An 18657-nucleotide genomic window follows, 5' to 3' on the forward strand; every position below is an offset into this window, starting at 1 on the left:
AAAAACATTATCTTGCAAATTAACCCTAATAAGCAGCGGCGGAGCTAGGAATTTTAGACAGTCTAGACAAAAGATTTACCCTACTAAAATTCACCTGTTTTAATTTTTACACCATATTTTTTATTAATTTTGCCCATAGTTTTGTCTAAAAATTGCCTATTAAGTTTAGAGGAGTACAAATAAGGTATATTTTAACACTGGTAGTATATACATATCAATTTTCGTTATTGGACCTTGACAATATTACAAGTCTATTAACCTTTATATTAAAACTAGTTAACCATGAGAGAGAAACAAGAGAGAGAGAGTGTGAGAGCCAAGATCTGACTTTTTTGGATGTTCTTTTCAAACCAAGCTAACATGGAGGAAGGGTGGATTCAAGTGAAGGAGAGGAACAACAGGAGGTTTGGAGGTAGTTCAAAATGGGACATACTCAAAAAGGAACATGGTGTAAAGAGGAAGATGTCCACAACAATTTTTATCACAGATTTTGGAGATAAGTGGAAGGCCAGAGATTTGTTCATGGAGTTCAAGGAAATAGGGATGATAGAGGAGATTGTTATACCTCCTAAGAGAGATTGGAGAGGTAACCGTTTTGGATTCGTTCGCTTTATCAACGCTGAGGATGAGAAAAATCTGGAGACTAAAATGGATAACATTTGGTTAGAAGGTGTCAAACTTAAAGCTAACATTTCCAAGATCAAAAGGAAAGAAGAACTTTTGTACCAAAGGAATAACAACAGAAAAAGTATTGACAATGGCATAGGTAGCAGACTTGATCATTCTAAGGAGAACAGGTCCTTTAACATTACGACTTCCGGGCCTTCTCGATCCTACGCGGAGGCAATCACAGGAAACATTCTGAAGAAACCTGAAGATAACAAAGAATCGAGTAAGACTTTTTACTACACTTCTTCTGAGACTGAATATAACAGGTTTAGCAAGGCCAAAATAGGAGTAGTGCACAATCCAGGACTTACCTATGGAGTAGCTCAGAGTCTTCTTGAAGAGGGGTTTTTCTCAATCACTGCGACGGCGTTGGGCCCAAATTTATGCCTTTTGGAGGAAGAAACTGAAGGTGTTTTGGAGACCTTGCTAGAGGAAGAATCTGAGTGGAGGAATATGTGGTTCAAAGAAATCAGAAATTGGAAGAAATCCGATGCGGAATGCGCGAGAGTGGCGTGGATCTCCATCTTCGGAATTCCTTGCTTTGTCAGAAACGAAAGCTTTATCAACCTCCTCCTGGCTGACATTGGGAGAGTGGTTAACCCTGAAATCATTAACAACAAACCTAACAGATTGGACAGTCTTAATATCATGATCTACACAGATTCAGTGGAATTAATCAGAAGCAGAGTCAAATCGTGCATTGATGGAATCTGGTTCAACTTACTGATCATTGAAGATGTTACTCTTCACCATGAGAAGAACGCTCCGTCGTCACAAGGAGGCAGCTTGAACTCAGACGAAGATACTTCATTCTCTTCCCCAGATTCTTCGGTCAAGGATGAGTTGTCGGTGTTTGCTGGTTCGCACAATGGTTCACCGTTGATCTTAACCAAGGACCGGCCACCGCGATCCGCCGCCGACGAAGCAGAGAGAGAGACGAGATCCAGCACGTCGCATCGGGAAACGAGAAAAAGTAATGAAATTGACGGTGACAGAAAATCAGAAACACAGAAAGGTGAAGGCGATAGATCAAGAAAAGGGGGATTTTTTTGTACAACCTTTAATGGTTCTGAACTTATAGCAGACAATCTTGATCCTCTTTTAGGGAAGATTTCTTCAGACCCTATTTCTATGAATTCTGGCAGCGAGGATACAGAGGTAGCGGTTACCAATTTTACGCCTTTGAGGAGAAAGAGAAATATAGGGATTTCTCAAGTGGGCCCAGCAGGATTAATAATAAATGATTTAAATGGTGATTTAAATGGTGATATTATAATTCATGATTTGGAGAACGTGGGGGCAAAGAGTGGGGGCCATTTGGAAAGTGTTTATTCAATTGAAACAGTCAAACCCCACCCTTTTGAACGCAAAGTTAATGCTGACGTGGACAAAAGTGGGCCCAATCAGGTTCCTCTTTTCAGTTATTCAAAGGTGGAAAAGGTCTCACCAACGCACACAAAAAGCACCCATGTGTCTTCTACTGAAATCTCTACTAATTCTAACAAAAAATATCTCTCTTTTCCATTGAAGAGTACGAATTTAATCAGGAAGAGGAAAGGAATCAGTAGTCGAAAATCCAAAATTTTGAGCTTTGATGATCAATGTCGAATTGTGAAGAATTCGAAACACTCTAGAAAAAAAATAAGGGAGGTGCTAGACTTAGGGGAGAAAGTTCTTGATTTTATTCATCCAATCCAGGGCGGGGCTCAACAAAGGAAGACAATTCAACAGGAACCAATACTTCATCTCAACAAACAGAAAAAAAATAATTTCCTTTCTTATGGAGTTCCTTTGTCTTGTGATTCCATCACAAGCACTGACATTAGAAACTGCAATAGAAGAGGAAATAACAGTACGAGCAATAATGCTTCAGAGGGCCTTTGGAACTCCATGTCTAAACTAGGAATCATCAATATATCAAATAATTTTGATCCAATCAAAAGCTTGAAGGAAATGGAGTTAAGGGATCATAAAGGTGTGCATGTGGAAAAGGGGACCCAAAATGGTGTGCACCCATGATTGTTCTTTCGTACAATATTCGTGGTGGTGGGAATCGGGCTAAGCGTAAGCGAGTCGGATTCCTAATTCAAAAGGGAGATGTTGATCTATGCTTCATTCAAGAAACAAAACTTAGTGGAATAGGTGTGGATGTGGTTAGAGAGTTGTGGGGAGGTGTGGATGTTGAATGGTCTTACTCGGATGCTATCGGAGCCTCCGGTGGAATATTAACTATGTGGAAGAAGAACTTCTTTTCTCTTATTTATAGCTTTAGGGGAGAAGGCTTTCTTGGTCTTTGTGTAGAGAAAGATGGAAAACTTATTTATTATGTCAATGTTTATGCTTCATGTGACAAAGTTGTTAGGAGAAAAACTTGGAAGAATCTTTGTGAGTTCAAGCATAATAACACTATTGGATCTTGGTGCATTGGGGGTGACTTCAACTCTATATCTACTATTGATGAAAGAATTGGTGTTACTATTAGTGATTATAGTAGGGATTCAAGATCTTTCAATGAATTCATAGAGGAAATGGAGTTGGTGGATCTTCCCACCATAGGTGGCAAGTTTACTTGGTTCAAAAGTAACGGGAAGGCGATGAGTAGACTTGATAGATTTTTATTATCGGAATGCTACATAGAAGATAGTAAGGTGGATGGTCAATTTATAGGAGAGAGAGATGTGTCGGATCATGCACCCATTTGGTTGAAAAACAATAGAAAGGATTGGGGACCAAAACCTTTCAAGTTTAACAACTTATGGCTAAAGCATGAGAAGTTTGATAATTTTGTTAAAGAGGAGTGGAATAAAATTGTAGTCAAAGGGAGAGGGGACTATTGCTTGGTGGAAAAATTGAAAATCCTTAAAAGTCGGATCTCTTGGTGGAATAAAACGGTTTATGGTTGGATTGACCTCAAGATTGACAAAGACGTGAGAGAGATGCATTCTTTAGATAACTTGTTTGTTCATTTTGCAGGTAATGTTCCGGAAGAGGTTGTTGAGAAAAGATTGAAATTGGTGGAGGACTTTTGGAGTAATCTTAACAAAAAAGAAGGGTTTCTTAGATTAAAGTCGAGGCAACTTTGGCTCACCGAGGGGGATGATAACACTCGCTTTTTTCATAATTCATTAAAAGATAGAAGAAGAAGGAACTCTTTATGCACCGTGGAGACTAGGGGGGGTAGAATGGAAGAGGTCAAGGATATCAAAGACTTTGTTTTCAAGCATTTTGAAGATTTTTTTAAAGAAGAGGTGTGTACTAGACCGGAACCACATGGGATTGATTTGAAAGTGTTATCTATAGGGGATTCATTGGATCTCGAAAAACCTTTTTCCGAGAACGAGATCAAGGATGCTATTTGGTCGTGTGACGGGAATAAAAGCCCGGGGCCGGACGGATTCTCCATGGAGTTTTTCAAAACTTTTTGGCATATCCTTAAAGAAGATTTGATGAAGCTTTGCAATGATTTTTTCTTAAAAGGCACACTTGTTAAAGCTATTTCTTCTTCTTTTCTTGCGCTAATTCCTAAAAAGAAGAACCCTCAAGAGTTGTCCGAATATCGCCCTATTTGTTTAGTGGGGAGTATCTACAAGATCCTTTCAAAGGTTTTGGCGGCAAGAATGAGGGGTGTTTTGAATTCTTTGATCTCTACCAATCAAACCGCCTTTGTTCCGGGTAGAAGTATGATGGATGGAGTTTTATTGGTTAATGAGATTCTTGATTGGGCTAAAAGAAAAAAGAGGGGGTGTCTATTACTTAAAGTGGACTTTGAAAAGGCTTATGACTCTATTTCTTGGAACTATCTTAGATGGATAATGAGAAGAATGGGGTTTGGGAATAGATGGATGAATTGGATGGAATCTTGCATCTTCACTAGTCACATGTCCGTTTTGGTGAATGGAAGTGCTACCAAAGAGTTTAAAGTTCATCGTGGTCTTCGTCAAGGTGATCCGATTTCGCCTTTTCTATTTGTTATAGCTATGGAAGGACTTAGTGCTCTCATGAGGAAATCGGTAGAGGTGGGGGATTTCCAACCTTTCAAAATAGGTGAACATGATTTTGTGGATATCCTTCAATTTGCGGACGACACCGTAATTTTAGGAGAACCTACAAGTAACAACCTTTGGAGCATGAAAGTGATTTTGAGAGGTTTTGAGCTTGTTTCCGGATTGAAAATTAATTTCCACAAAAGTAATATCTTTGGTACTAATATTGGAGATTGGTTACTTCATTCGGCCACTTCTTTCTTATCTTGTAAAAAAGGATCTTTTCCTTTTAAATTCCTTGGTATTTGGGTTGGAGAAAGAGCTAACAAGTCGAAGGTGTGGAAGGATGTGGTTAATAATATCAAGGCAAGATTGTCGAGGTGGAAGGGGCGAAACATTTCAATAGGTGGAAGGGTGACTCTTATTGGGTCGGAGCTTAACGCAATCCCAATTTTTACCCTTTCTTTTTATAAAGCTCCGAGCAAGATTATCAAAGAGATTAGAGGTCTTCTTAGTAATTTTTTGTGGAACGGGAATGCAAATAAAAAAGGTATTCATTGGGTGAAGTGGGAGAATGTTTGCAAACCTAAGGAGAAAGGTGGTCTAGGCATTAGAGATGTTGGTGATATGAATAGAGCTCTTCTTCTCAAATGGAAGTGGAGAATTTTGAAGGAGGATAATGCTATTTGGAGTAGATTTCTACTCTTGAGATACGGCAATCCGAAATTCAAAGTGCTTGCTTCGTGTGGGGATGTTCTAAATCCGGACGATTCTAGTTGGTGGAGAGATATCATTCTTAATGATTTCAATGAGGCGGATAGTGTAGAAGGATTTTCCGATTGGATTAATTGTGAGTGCAAGAATGGAAACAACATTCTTTTTTGGCATAGTTGTTGGTTGGGCGATCAAACTCTCCGTGAATCCTTTCCACATTTGTTCGATCTTTCAACCAACAAACTTTGCAAGGTGAGTGATATCATATCTTGGAATAGTGGTGCTTTTACTTGGAATTTTAACGACCTTTTCGATATCATCGGAATGACTACCTTGAATTTGTCTCCCCTTTTTCCTAACCATAATGGCACCGTCTCGGATTTGTGTACTCAATTGAGGGATTTAAAAGACTCATTGGAGAGCATCATTCCGATCATGTCGGACAACGATGTTTTTCATTGGAAATTAAATTCTTCCGGTGATTTCTCGGTTGCAAGTGTGAATAGCTTGGTTTCTAATGCCAAAGAGAACGCTTGGACAATCGACATTATCAAGTTGTTGGAAATTATGTGGAAGGCTAAGGCTCCGAAAAAGGTTCATATTTTTTCTTGGAGATTTTTTATTGACCGACTTCCTTTAAAAGATCTATTGCTTCATAGGGGGGTCTCTAATTTAACCTCTCCCGATTGTGTTCTTTGTTCTAATCATCCGGAAACTTCGCAACACCTTTTCTTTCGTTGTTCCGTTACGAAGGCGGTGTGGGACAAAGTTCATAATTGGTTGGGAGATGAAGTGGAGGTAAATTTGGAAGAGTTCAAGAGTTTTGGTTGCTTACAAGAAAAGGTGAAGACTCCCAACAATAGAATTAAATTAAATTCCATTTGGTTGGCAATTATTTGGTGTATTTGGTTGATGAGAAACGCTATTATCTTTGAGAACGCTACCTATAGCTTCGAAACGATAATCTCCAACATTTTGTTTTACTCTTGGAGATGGTTAGGTGGTAGTGAGTATACCTCTAGGACATCCTTTTATGATTGGTATAAATTACCTTTAAACTGTTTCAACTCTTTATAGAGTTTCTTTGTAAGGGTTGCACCCCTAGTGCGATATCTTATAAAATTGCTTATTAAAAAAAAAGTCTATTAACCTTTCTGCATTCAGTTATACTGGTTCTTAAATATATAGTTGGGCGATTGACTAAATCGGGTAACTAATGACTAATGTACATTTTCCATTTTTGGATCCAATATAATGAAAATCACTTTCCGTCACACTCTTTTTTGCTTCCTCTGCAATAATGAGTTCAACCTCACTTGAAAACAATGATCATCACCAAAACCAGAATAATGATACATCAAAAGTCACCCACAATTTTCAAAGACCCCTCTCAAGACCCAAGAAGAACGTATTTCCTCCATCCATGTGATAATCCCAGCGCCGTTTTGGTTGCAAATGCGCTCACCGACAACAATCATCATAATTGAAGCCGATGGATGAGACGAGCACTTTCCTCCAAGAACAAGAACAAGATCGCGTTCATCAATGGAACTCTTCAGAAACCCCTCTCTACGAATCCCAATTTTGATCTTTGGGAGAGATGCAACAACATGGTAATTTCATGGATCACTCGAACCCTTTCCCAACATATCTTTCACAGTACAATCTGCATCGAATCTACTTTTGATCTTTGGACAGATATTGAAGATTGATTCACTAAATGCAATTACTTTAGGGTTTCTGATCTTCTCAGTGACCTCCACTCAACTCAGCAAGGAGAACGATCTCTTTCAAGTTTCAACCTAGTTCATTGATATGAAGATTTTACGGGATGAATTAGAGGATCTTCGACCTACACGTACTTGTGCGCTCTCCAGCCCGGTCAAAAATTTTCAAGAACATAGTACATCATTTGCTTCCTCAAAGGGCTCAATGGAAACGACACCAACATTCGCACTCAAATTCTTCTTATGGATCATCTCTCCTCCATTTCCAAGGTATATTCCCTAGTATCTCAATAGGACCCTCCCCTAATTGAAAAATCCATTGACTCCATTGTTCTTGCTGTTAACACAAACAATTCCAAAAACCCTTATTATCCATCTAAGGACCGAGGAAGAGGATCCAAAACCCCTATGCTTTACACCCATTGCAGAAAAACTAACCATACCGTGGACCATTGTTATTTTAAACATGGTTACCGACCCATACCAACATATAAAACCCTAAACAAGCCAACCATATCATGCTAATTCCAGAAACCCCAACCCATCATCCAACACCAACACTGATAACCATAATTCGAGTGACAAAAACCTTGCCCTATCCAAAGAAGACTACCAATACCTAGTGAATCTTTTGGAGTCCTCAAGATCATAGTCTTTCAACAATAACAAGCATCACGATGAATCTAACACCCCCATTTATTTGTGACTTTCATGTGATTTTTTGATTATTGTGTTGTTGTAATTAAATTATTAGGAAGTTTGGGTGTGTGTTTGTGTGTCTTTGAGGTGGGAGAGTGGCGGCAGAGTTAGAGGTTGATAAAATTAATTTAATAATTAAAATAATAGTAGTTTATTTGATTTCTTTAATTAAAATGAGAAAATAGAGAATTAGGGCTAGATATATTTAATTAAAAGTGGAAAATAAGAGAAATAAAAGGGAGGAGTGAGAGAGGATTAATTGAGGGGAGAAATCACAATTTTAAATAGATTAATATCCTAACTATTTAAGGTTAAGCATAGTCTAGATTTCAGGGTATTTGTCGTGAAAAAATTGGATTAGAGAGGCAAGAGACTAGAGAAAGAGTTTAGAGAATAGAAGGCTAGAAGTGGAGAAAGAGACATCAATCAAACCGAGAAAATTATCAATTGCTGCTAGGAGAACCAAGTATAGGGGAGACCTGCTTCTCTAATGGGTATATGCATGACAGGTAGAATGAGAAGTCCTTAACCTCCAATAGAATTGTTGGGTTTTGAATGATTTTTTGAAATTGATGTTTGTTATGTTGATGTATGCTGTTTGTGATGATTATTTTCGTGTGCCAATTTGTGTATAAATTCTGTTTAGGGATTGTTAATGTTGGGAAGCCATTGATGAGTTTTGAAGGTTTTAGGTGTAATTATATAGTCATGAAATTCGTCGAGTAAATGTGTTAGATTGATGAATTGATACGTTATAATTGTTGCATAATATGTGGGACAATTATTTTAGACTGTTTTAATTTGTTGGGATAAAAAATCGGAGCTTCCATAGAGATCCTATGACAAAAAACCGTGTTTCTGCTTTCTGTTACAGGGTGACGACTGTCACCACCGTGATGACTAGAGTAACGAGCTGAGTGTGTAGGGGATGACGAGTTAGGTGACGACCATGTCGTCAAGCTGCCAAGAAGGGCGATGTTTTCCCGTTTATGTGTTTTGAGCTTCCGGTTCGACTTTTTGGGTCTGATTTCGCATGTAGACGACATTGACTATTGTTTGGGAGTAATTGATGAGAAAATATTTGTCATTGATGTTGTTAATTTGATAATTGCACAATTAATTGATGAATTATGTTGTATGTGTGATATGTGCATATTATAATCGTGGCTGAATTTTTGTGATGTTAAATTATTAAAATGTGTGCATATTATCTGTTGTGGTGATATTGTTGTTTATTGGTTACATGGAATGCATACTATTATGCTTTCTGGGTAATTATGTGGACGTACATAATTTTTGTTGTTTATGATTCGAAGGGGGTTTATAAATATGTTGTTGTTGTTGCATCAATTTATGTCATGCATCATTTATGTTGTTGTTGAAAGAGGCAGATTGCAAGTCTAGAAGGGTGGACTAGTAATTTGTCTTGAACTTAGAAGGGTGGGTTCGGGGTCTAGAAGAATGGACCCGGTTCGTATTAAGAACCTTCTTTGATTTGTACCACATGCATATGAGTTGAGTTGTTGTCATGAGTCACATTGCATAAATGAGTTGTATGCGTGATTGTGAATGTGTAGGGTGATGAGTTGAGTGTAAAATATGATTATGCGATTGATTTGGAATATGTATAGATGCTTGTATTCTACCTTGTAGCTTATACCATTTAATTTATTGAAGTGAATTCTCACCCTTTTTGTTTGTTCTGGTGTTTGTGCTCCTGTGGAGTACAAACGAGAAGGTAAATTAGTAGTTTCTTAGAAGCTCAAGGACGGCGTTAAGGTTGTAACAATGGGCAGACGAACGATTATGTTTTTTTGTTATTTACTTTGATTTTGATGTTGCGATAGTTAAACTTGTTATGTCATGCATTGCTTGAGTTAGAAGGCATTTTTCCATTACTAAGTTTTATTTTTAAAAGAAAGTATTATGAGACTTAATTGTTGGTTGAGCTATTTAATTTGAATAATTTCGCTACGATGAGTCTAAATAAAGGCGAGCATGTGATGATATGTGTTAAATTATTGCATGATGCTTGTTTACCCGTGTTACATAGTAGTTTTTTTTGTTGTGTCGAGTGACACCCTATGTGTGTTGTTAAGTTCGTGCATTTTACGTGTGGGGTTATTTGGGTGTTAAATTAAAGACACTAAAATCACATTGTTTCAAGAATCAATAAACCGGGTAATATCTTTCATTTACCTCACATTTGGGTTTTAGATTCTGGTGCTGGTGCTAGTGATCATGTTTGTCATCAGTTATGTTCCTTTAAAACTATATTCAAAATCAAACCTATTTCAGTTTGTTTTCCAAATGGTAACATTTTACTTGCGTATTACAGTGGCACCATTCAATTTTCAAACTCATTTACTATACATAATGTGCTATTCCTTCCCCAATTTCATTTAAATTTACTGTCTTTTTCTCAACTTACAAAATAATTAAATTGTCAACTTACCTCTGCTCCTGCCTTGTGTTACATTCAGGACTTGCTTACCCAAAGGACGATTGAACATGTTAATCTCTTCAACAATTCTCTATATCTTTCAACAGTCTCCAAAGGGTCATAACCTATCTGCATTACCTGCTCTACCTTATATAGATACAAGAGATACTACCTTTGATGAAACCCAGTTTATCAACAATACTGTAAGATTTATACCTTCACAAATTTTTGATAAGTGGCACTTCAGGTTAGGCCACCCACCCAACCTTTTCTATTTTACAACTATGTATTACATTTTCCTACATTTCTATTAATGAAAACATGGGTTGTGATCATTGTCACATGGAAAAACAAACTAAACTCCCTTGTCCCCATAGTGATACTACATCCCTTCAATGCTTTGATCTTTTACAAATGGACATATGGGTTTACAAATGGAAAAACAAACAAAATCCCCTTTTGAAAATGTTTTTCCTTATAAAAATTCCACATCTAAACTTGTTCGAGAATATTACTACTAATGATGATGATTATGCCTCATTTGATGATACTTTTTTTGCTTCCCACATACCTTCCCCATCCCTATTAATAATATTCCTGTAGCTACTCCTCCCACATCTGACACTGATTCCATTTATAGTCATGTGATCGAATCGACACCCCTTATAAAACAACCTTTAAGAAAATCCTCTCGAGTTTCTAAACCTCTTGCTTACTTACAAGATTTCCACTATTTAGAAGTAATCACTAATATTTCATATCCTTTATCTAACTAATCTCTTATAGAAATCTAGCTAGTTCTCATTTGTCTTATATTTCCGCTATCACTATTAATCAAGAGCCCTGTACCTATAAGTAGGCTGATTTCCCATTGACAGTCTGCTATGAGCAATGAGCTTCAAGCACTACAGATTAATAAAAAATGGATTATAACTGACCTACCTCCAGGTTAGAAACCCATTGAATGTAAGTGGGTATACAAGATTAAATACCACGCCCATGGGACTATAGAATGCTATAATGCTCGCCTAGTCGCCAAAGGTTATACTCAAGCCGAAGGTATTGATGTCTTTGACACTTATTATCTAGTTGCAAAATTAAGAACTATTAGATTGCATTTAGCCATAGCTTCTTCTCAAAACTGATATTTGCACCAACTTGACGTTCATAACACTTTTTTACATGGTAATATGGAAGAAGAAGTCTACAAGCTTTTACCTCCAGTACTTTCTTCTTCCAAACCAAACCAAGTGTGCAAATTAACCAAATCCATCTATGGCTTAAAACAATCTACTGAACAATGGTTCTCCAAATTAACCACTACCTTAAACAATAAGAAATACATTCAGTCTTCTTCCAATCCTTTTCTTTTCATCAAACATTCTTCACATTCTTTTACTGCCCTACTTGTTTATGTCTATGATCTTGTTGAATCCAATACAATGAAAACCACATTCACCTAAATTGTTGTAATATTAATTAACTATTTATAGCTATTACCAAAATAAAAGTGTATAGATTCAAAAGTATACTAGTAATTTTTAAAATAAAGAGTATAATTGTTAAAGTGCTCATGTTACTTATCATATTGGATATGGTGAAAAATAACATTAAAAAATAAATTTATTTTCAATTTCATTTAAGATGAGACTTAAGGAACTAAGTTGACTTTGGAAGACAAAAAAAAATGAAAAATAAAAAGTGTGTATCACAAACTATGCAGCGGGTTGTAAAACCGTCTCACAGTTGAAATAAGGGCGGGTGTAAAGTATGAAACTGCCGCAGTCGTTTTGTCTTTACGAGAATTTAGAGAATTCACAGGTTGAATAAAACGGTCATGAACTAAATTTTTTTCTGAACTTATGAAAATTATAAAATTTTCAAGACCGATCTAGGGAGGTCAACCATGTGATATGGCTCATCCTTCCTCCCCTCCACACATGATTATATGTAATGGTTGTACCTTAATTGTGCATTTAGTGCAAGAATAACAATTTTAACATAATTAAATTAATAGCTTTTTTCAATAGCTATGTAAATACATACTAATATTTATTCAGTTTATATCTATCAACAATGTTATGAAAAATATAGAAGAATAAATAATTCATTAACACAATCATATATTTTATTTATTTATTGAAGTATTATACATACGTTCTCCATTTATTCTATAAGAACATGAAGTAAAATAGTTGCTTAATGTAACAATAGACATTTGACCTGAAAGGTCAAAGAAACATAAATAAAACTATTAGGGAAATTATAAGAGTACAAATATTGACTTACAAATATAATTATATGATTGAAAATAAGAAAAATTACACGCACCCCCCTCTTCTGAGATTTATTAAAATGACATAAGCACCCTTTTTAATTTTAAAATATATACATATACTAATGAGAATTTTTAGTGATAAATAAAGTCGTAGGTTAAAGGCATCTATACTTACGATTTTTTATTATCACTAAAAACAAAAAAGAAATATTTTCGTATCATTTTAGTAGATTTCAAAGGAAATCGCTGCATATTTTAAAATTTGTGGGAGATGTTATTGCCAATTTAATAGATATCAATTGATGAGTGTAATTTCTCCTTAGAAATAACATATTTTTAATCCCAATCCTTATCTTCCTTATCAAAATGGCATTGACAAGAGAGATTAATGCACTTTGGAATATATTTAATGGGACACATATCTTTTGGACACTCAAGGCTCCAGAGGCAGGGAATACCTGCAATATTAATAAAAACAAAATAAATGTTACTAAAAGGTAATGTAATCTTCTATACAAAATAAATTAGACTTTAAAAATGATATGAAAAATTACTCACGTTCTTCAGCGCTAGCTAGAATTAAGAAAACAAACATGATCAAAGCATAAAATGAACTTAGGATTCGAGCCATATTTTTTTTCTTCTTAAGATTTAACAAATTGAAAATGATCAGATCACTTTATAAGAATAAAATAAAATGAAAACTTCAATGAAATAGTTTTTGCCTTTAGAAGTTGGAAGAAGCCGTTCTATTTAATTATTTTTCTCTTAACTTTTAGTTTATCGAAAAGGTGCAACACATTTACATAGAGATTAAAAATACCACAGGATAATTCTTTTTTATTGATAAAATTATTGAAACTCTCGTACATATTTTAACTAAGACTGCGCCCAACACTTGTATGTTAATTAGTAACTATATGTTGGGTAGAATGGAATTTCGAACTTAGAAGTGTTGAATCACTAGTAGAAAAATACCTGTTAGGTCGGTTAAATGTGTCTTGTTAAATCGGTTATGAGTCCGATCTAAAAATTGTCGACATAAATTTTTTTGACTTCTTAAATCAAATTTGCACTTGACTTAAGAAAATGTTATTAGGTCTATTAAACAGCGTCCGACTTAATAAATCTAAGCTGGTAGAAATCGCTATGCCATTAATACCCGACTTAAGAATTTCATTTCATAAATCAAATATATTTAACCAACCTAACATGTTGGATTATATTTTGAACTTTTTTTTACGCACATAATGTAACTCACTAACATTCGCAATTTTCGTCCAATAAATGCTTACCAACATAATATACCTTAGAATTTTTGATCGTACTGCCACCCCTTTGAAAAAAAATTCTGCAAATGCCACTCCCCCAAAATTATGTCCCAAAATGCCACCATTTTTTCAATTTTCAGAATTTTTGCAGGTTTTTTTTCCAGAACGCAGCAGGTGGCCGCCGTTTGAAACAGAGGCCTTATAAAGGGCTTCATGTGGTCGCCATTTCAAAGGGAGGCCACCTATTATTTTATTTTTTTTCGTTTTTTGTATTTTCTTTAATTTTAAATGTTTTTTAAATAATAGTTAATATAAATAATTATTAAATAATTATAATTTAATTATTTAGATTATTAAAAAAATAAAAAATTAAATTTGTCAATAAAAATTAATTTATTTTCATACATGAACTGTGTTGGTTATTGTGGTGTTTGGAAAGGGTAATTGGTTTGTTGCGATGGGGTGTACTGAGTTTGGTGTTGGGTCGGATTGTATGAGGATTGTTGTTGTTGTTTTTGTGTTTGGTAATTTTGGGATGGTTGGTCGTATATGTTGGACGAGGAGGGTTATGCGAATGGTGGGTTGTTGAATGTTTGTGGTTGGGTAGGTGGCATTTGGGAAGAGGAAGGTTGAGTGCGTGGATCAACAAGCCATTGATTTCCAGAAGCGTACGTATACGGTAATGATCTATACCAAGTCATATAGTCGTTAGTTGGCATAGAATGTGGGTCAACCGTAGGTCCAGTCAGGCAATATCTGGCCAAGTTTCTCCATTTTTGATGCTCATTGCGGTACAATTGAGTATACGGAGTTCTCCATGATTCTTTCATCGTTATTTCATGGTGTTCTTTTAGGCAACGTGGTTGGGGCGGTACTTCTTAATAGAACCCAAATTGCAACATCACCCTATCAGACTGATGCCATTCGACAATCCAAAAGCATATGATCGACACGGTTGTGTAATACGGTGAACTGACTTTTTATCGATCAAAATGTCGCGGTTAAGCATGAGTCGCCACCGACTTTTATTTTATCCAAACTAAATCAGAAAGGCAAAAAGAAACAAAAAAAAACCTTTTAAAGAAATCTAAGTTCGGGGGGTAATTTATGCAAAGGGAAGGTGTAAGGCACCCTTTGCATCCATGGTTTTCCATGGGCTCTTAATTGCTTTGCTTGCTCGTTTGTCTTTAGAAAAAGTAGATGAAAGAAACAAAAGTGGACTTTAGCTCGTAAATGAGCGTAGCCAGTTTTTGAAGAATTGTGAGAAAGAATATGAAAATTGAGCATTGCAAGGCAATTAGGGGCAATTACCTTAAACTCAGATGATAGGTCTCTTTTTAGCCTTTCAGAATGAAAGGGTCAATCCTTGCCATAAGAGGGCAGGAAGCCTTTCGTTTGGAGGTAGAAGGGTCGTCGAGTTATCGTTCGCCCAAAGACTGACCCATGCCATAGAGAGGCAGGTAGTCTAAGAGGAAGGATCAGAATAGCCTTTCGTAGGCAACCAGAAGATACCTCAGCCTTTTCCGTAGGCAACTTCCGAGGGTCGAGGTCATGTTAGTGTATCGAAGGCAGCATCATTAGGGACCATGACCTTTAATCGAAGCAACATGGCTGAGGTATCCTCGTATTCGAGGGACTGGCTATTCTGCAAAAAAATACACAAGGCAAAGGCAACGGGCAACAGGCAACAGGCAACAGGCAACAGAGAGGGTTGCCCAAAAGTGTGCGTGTGTGCACCAATCACGTGATTATATTCAAATATATTATCTGATAAATTTAGTGATTCTAAATTCAATTCATGGTTGTCACTCCCTATTTTACTAACCACGCAGATAATATAAGGCAAGAACAACAATAATATGGGGGAGGGGACAATGAAACCAGCGGATCCCTTAATAGGGTTTGACATAAGTAATAATTAAACAGAAAGAATAAAAGATTAGAGTTTAGGGTTACCGATAGTTGACGCTTTGGCATTTGGCAAACCCTGCAAGGCGGGAAAAATGGCAAGCAAAAAGTAGGGTGAGTGCATTATCGGTTCAGGGACAATTAAGGTTAACCCTAATAAAACAAAGGATAAAGAAATTAATAATAAGTTAAATAAGCAATACTTAGCTTTGCATTTGGATTTGACCGGACATGGTTGACAGTCGGAGGAAGCCTCGAGATTAGTCCTGAAAAGGCAAAAAGGCAGGGGGCTCGTGAGTGTAAAATAGTCCATTGACTTTCGAGGTTTTTAACCCTGTAAGGCAAATGAATATTTAAATGATAAAATAATAAAGAAGGGTTAAGAACTTAGCTTCGTTCTTATGACGCGGCGCGTGGTCGGAAGGTACTTGAAAAGACAATCCTGAAAAGGCACAGAAAAGAAATATATCAGTGTATAGCTTGATCTCCGTAAATCCTGATTAGGGTACGAGTTTAAATAAGAAAATAGGAATAACTGGAATTAATTATTGGTCTCGCGACCTAAATAACTTAATCGTGATAAAAAATAAAATCGAGTGTGAAATATATTTTTTAGGAATTTTTGTGAATTAAATAAATATGAATTTTTAAATGATTTTTAATAATTAAATCAAATTACGTGATTATTTTAAAAATAATATATATGTTGAATGCTATATAAAATAAATAAATAATGAATATTACTAAATAAGTATATGAGAAAAATAAATAAATAAATAAATAAATATATGAAGAAAGTAAATAAAATAAATAAATAAATATATTAAGTTTTATAAATGAAATAAATGATGTAAAAGAAAATAGGTAAATATATCATAAAAAGATATTATTAATATAAATAATATATAAGTATTATTATTATTATAAAAGGGTTTTTTAGAAGAAAATTAATTAAAAAAAACAAGTAAAAACAAATATATATAAATAAATATAAACAGGTTTATATAATAATAAATAAAAAAAATAAAAAATAAAAAATCTTAGCTTTTAATCCAGTGTTGCGCGCACGTGATAGTCCATGGTGGACCGGCGGATCTGGGCGCGTTGGATGAGCCTGGAGATTGCATGGATGGCAGAGATGACGAGGAACTATGGTAAGCGCGTGGGTCTTAATGCACGGGAACCCCAGGATGTTTCGCGCGCGTTTGGAACTCAAATGGGCCAGTGGCGTCGTGCCACGTCTTCGTCTCCCCCACGAGAACTCTGCAACTCACCCTTTTACAGCGCTTATTTCACAAGCGCTATAAAAACCTTGCTTTTTACACCTGCACGAAATAACGAATAGGGCCAAAACGCCATAGAAATTTGGCGCACCACTACCAATAGATTCGTCTGATGCTTGCGAATTTGGCTATATTATTGATTTGTCGAAATTTCACCTATTCTAAAAAACCCCAAATTGGAGCTTCGAGCCCTAACATGGCATCGTGTTCGTACCAGCATGGAATCATTCCAAACTTTCCAGAATCGATTATTAGGACATGCTAAACATGGATGCGCAATTAAATATGAATAATAATGCTTGTATGATGCAAACCGAGCCAAGTTTAGAATCGACAAACCGTGGCAAATAGGAGGTGATTCTGGGGTTGTTGAACGCGTACAATGATCCAGACACCTTTAATGATCTTCAGGGAACGTGTATGGATGATTAGAACACCTTGAATCGGCTTAAATTTCAGAATTGGATCTTGAGATTTTCTTGATTTTTTTCACTCGGGTTTGGGAGCTCTTGGAGGCAGAAATCGTGAACCCTTGTGCTATGGACCTGTTGTGCTCTTATAGGGGATGCTTTAGGGTTGATAAAACTGAAGAAAATCCAATTGAATCTTGAATTGCAAGTTTTGGAAATTTGATTGAGATATGCTTCCAAATCTTTCTAAAATTGTACCTTCTTGGGCTTCAAGCATTATGAACGAAATTGACTGATTGGTGGGAGAGATTTGATTCAATTCTTGACTTAAAATTAAAGCAAAATCAAATCTTGCATTATTTTTATATTTTATATAATTAGATCATGATTTTAATGAATTAAAACCATAAAATAATAAATAAAGAAGTAAAAATAACATGCTCCTGGTTCTAGCACGTGGATGGGCTTAAAATAAAGTTAGAATAAAAAGAATGCAAACCCATTTAGAAATATTTTGAGTTTTAGGCTTTTTTCCCTCTTGTACACTCTTGAAAATAGGTGAACTTGTACACCATGCCATTTCTTCATATCCCAATATTTTTTCAAGCTTGTAGACTTTTTGGAAACCTTAGAGAGTCCCCTAACCATTTTTTTTGGTCTCACATCAAAATAATTTTCCATGCTCTTTATATGACCTTTTGAAAAAAGTGTCCTTTTGTTGACTTTTGAAAATGACCTGTAATGTTTTGGTCCATATCTCTTAAATGATGCATTTTTAGACTTGGCATGTGAGACACAATTTTGTAGAGAATCAAATTTCCTTCAAAATGAGCTTTGGATGGAAAATTTCTGATGTTCCATGTGAGAGTTATGGCTGGTCAAAGTTCAGTTGACTTTTCCTATACAAAAACCCTAATTTAGAAACTTCTTGATTTGCTGATTTTTGATCTTTCCTTGATGAATCATGATCAATTCTTGATCACATGGTGAATGATACTTCAATATGAGAATCTTGACAAAAAATCAGAAGTTTTGACTTTACTTTGACCACAGTTGACTTTTCAGGTCAACTAGTCGACTGTTGATTTTCTGAACAGTTAAGTGACCATTCCCTTGAATTGAGACTCGATACTTGTCATAGAGGTCATGTGAGATATTTTGAGCCATATGGGATGTCTTGGAGCCACTGATTCATTGATTTTCTTTCTGAACGACAAAAACCCTAGTTCTCTGGTCTTTGCTTAGGAGAGATGTCTTTGAGCTTTATACCTA

The 18657-nt window shown here is 35.8% G+C and overlaps 2 long non-coding RNA genes across 3 annotated transcripts; one reads left to right on the plus strand and one right to left on the minus strand.

The window, feature by feature from the left end:
• The first annotated feature begins 6596 nt into the window (after nt 1-6596).
• Nucleotides 6597-10570, plus strand: LOC131653395 (uncharacterized). 2 transcript variants are annotated; one of them, XR_009299065.1, is made up of 2 exons: nt 6597-8301; nt 10276-10570. It is a non-coding gene; the product is annotated as an uncharacterized LOC131653395 (long non-coding RNA). The 2 variants fall into 2 exon arrangements; XR_009299064.1 differs by having other exon boundaries at nt 6597-7363.
• A 1771-nt stretch (nt 10571-12341) lies between these two features.
• On the minus strand, nt 12342-13210 carry LOC131653394 (uncharacterized). The gene is made up of 2 exons (XR_009299063.1): nt 13072-13210; nt 12342-12971 (listed from the first exon to the last, which is right to left on the minus strand). It is a non-coding gene; the product is annotated as an uncharacterized LOC131653394 (long non-coding RNA).
• Between the last annotated feature and the right edge of the window lie 5447 nt (nt 13211-18657).

Source organism: Vicia villosa, linkage group LG2, assembly GCF_029867415.1.
Source record: "Vicia villosa cultivar HV-30 ecotype Madison, WI linkage group LG2, Vvil1.0, whole genome shotgun sequence".
Taxonomy (NCBI): Eukaryota; Viridiplantae; Streptophyta; class Magnoliopsida; order Fabales; family Fabaceae; genus Vicia; species Vicia villosa.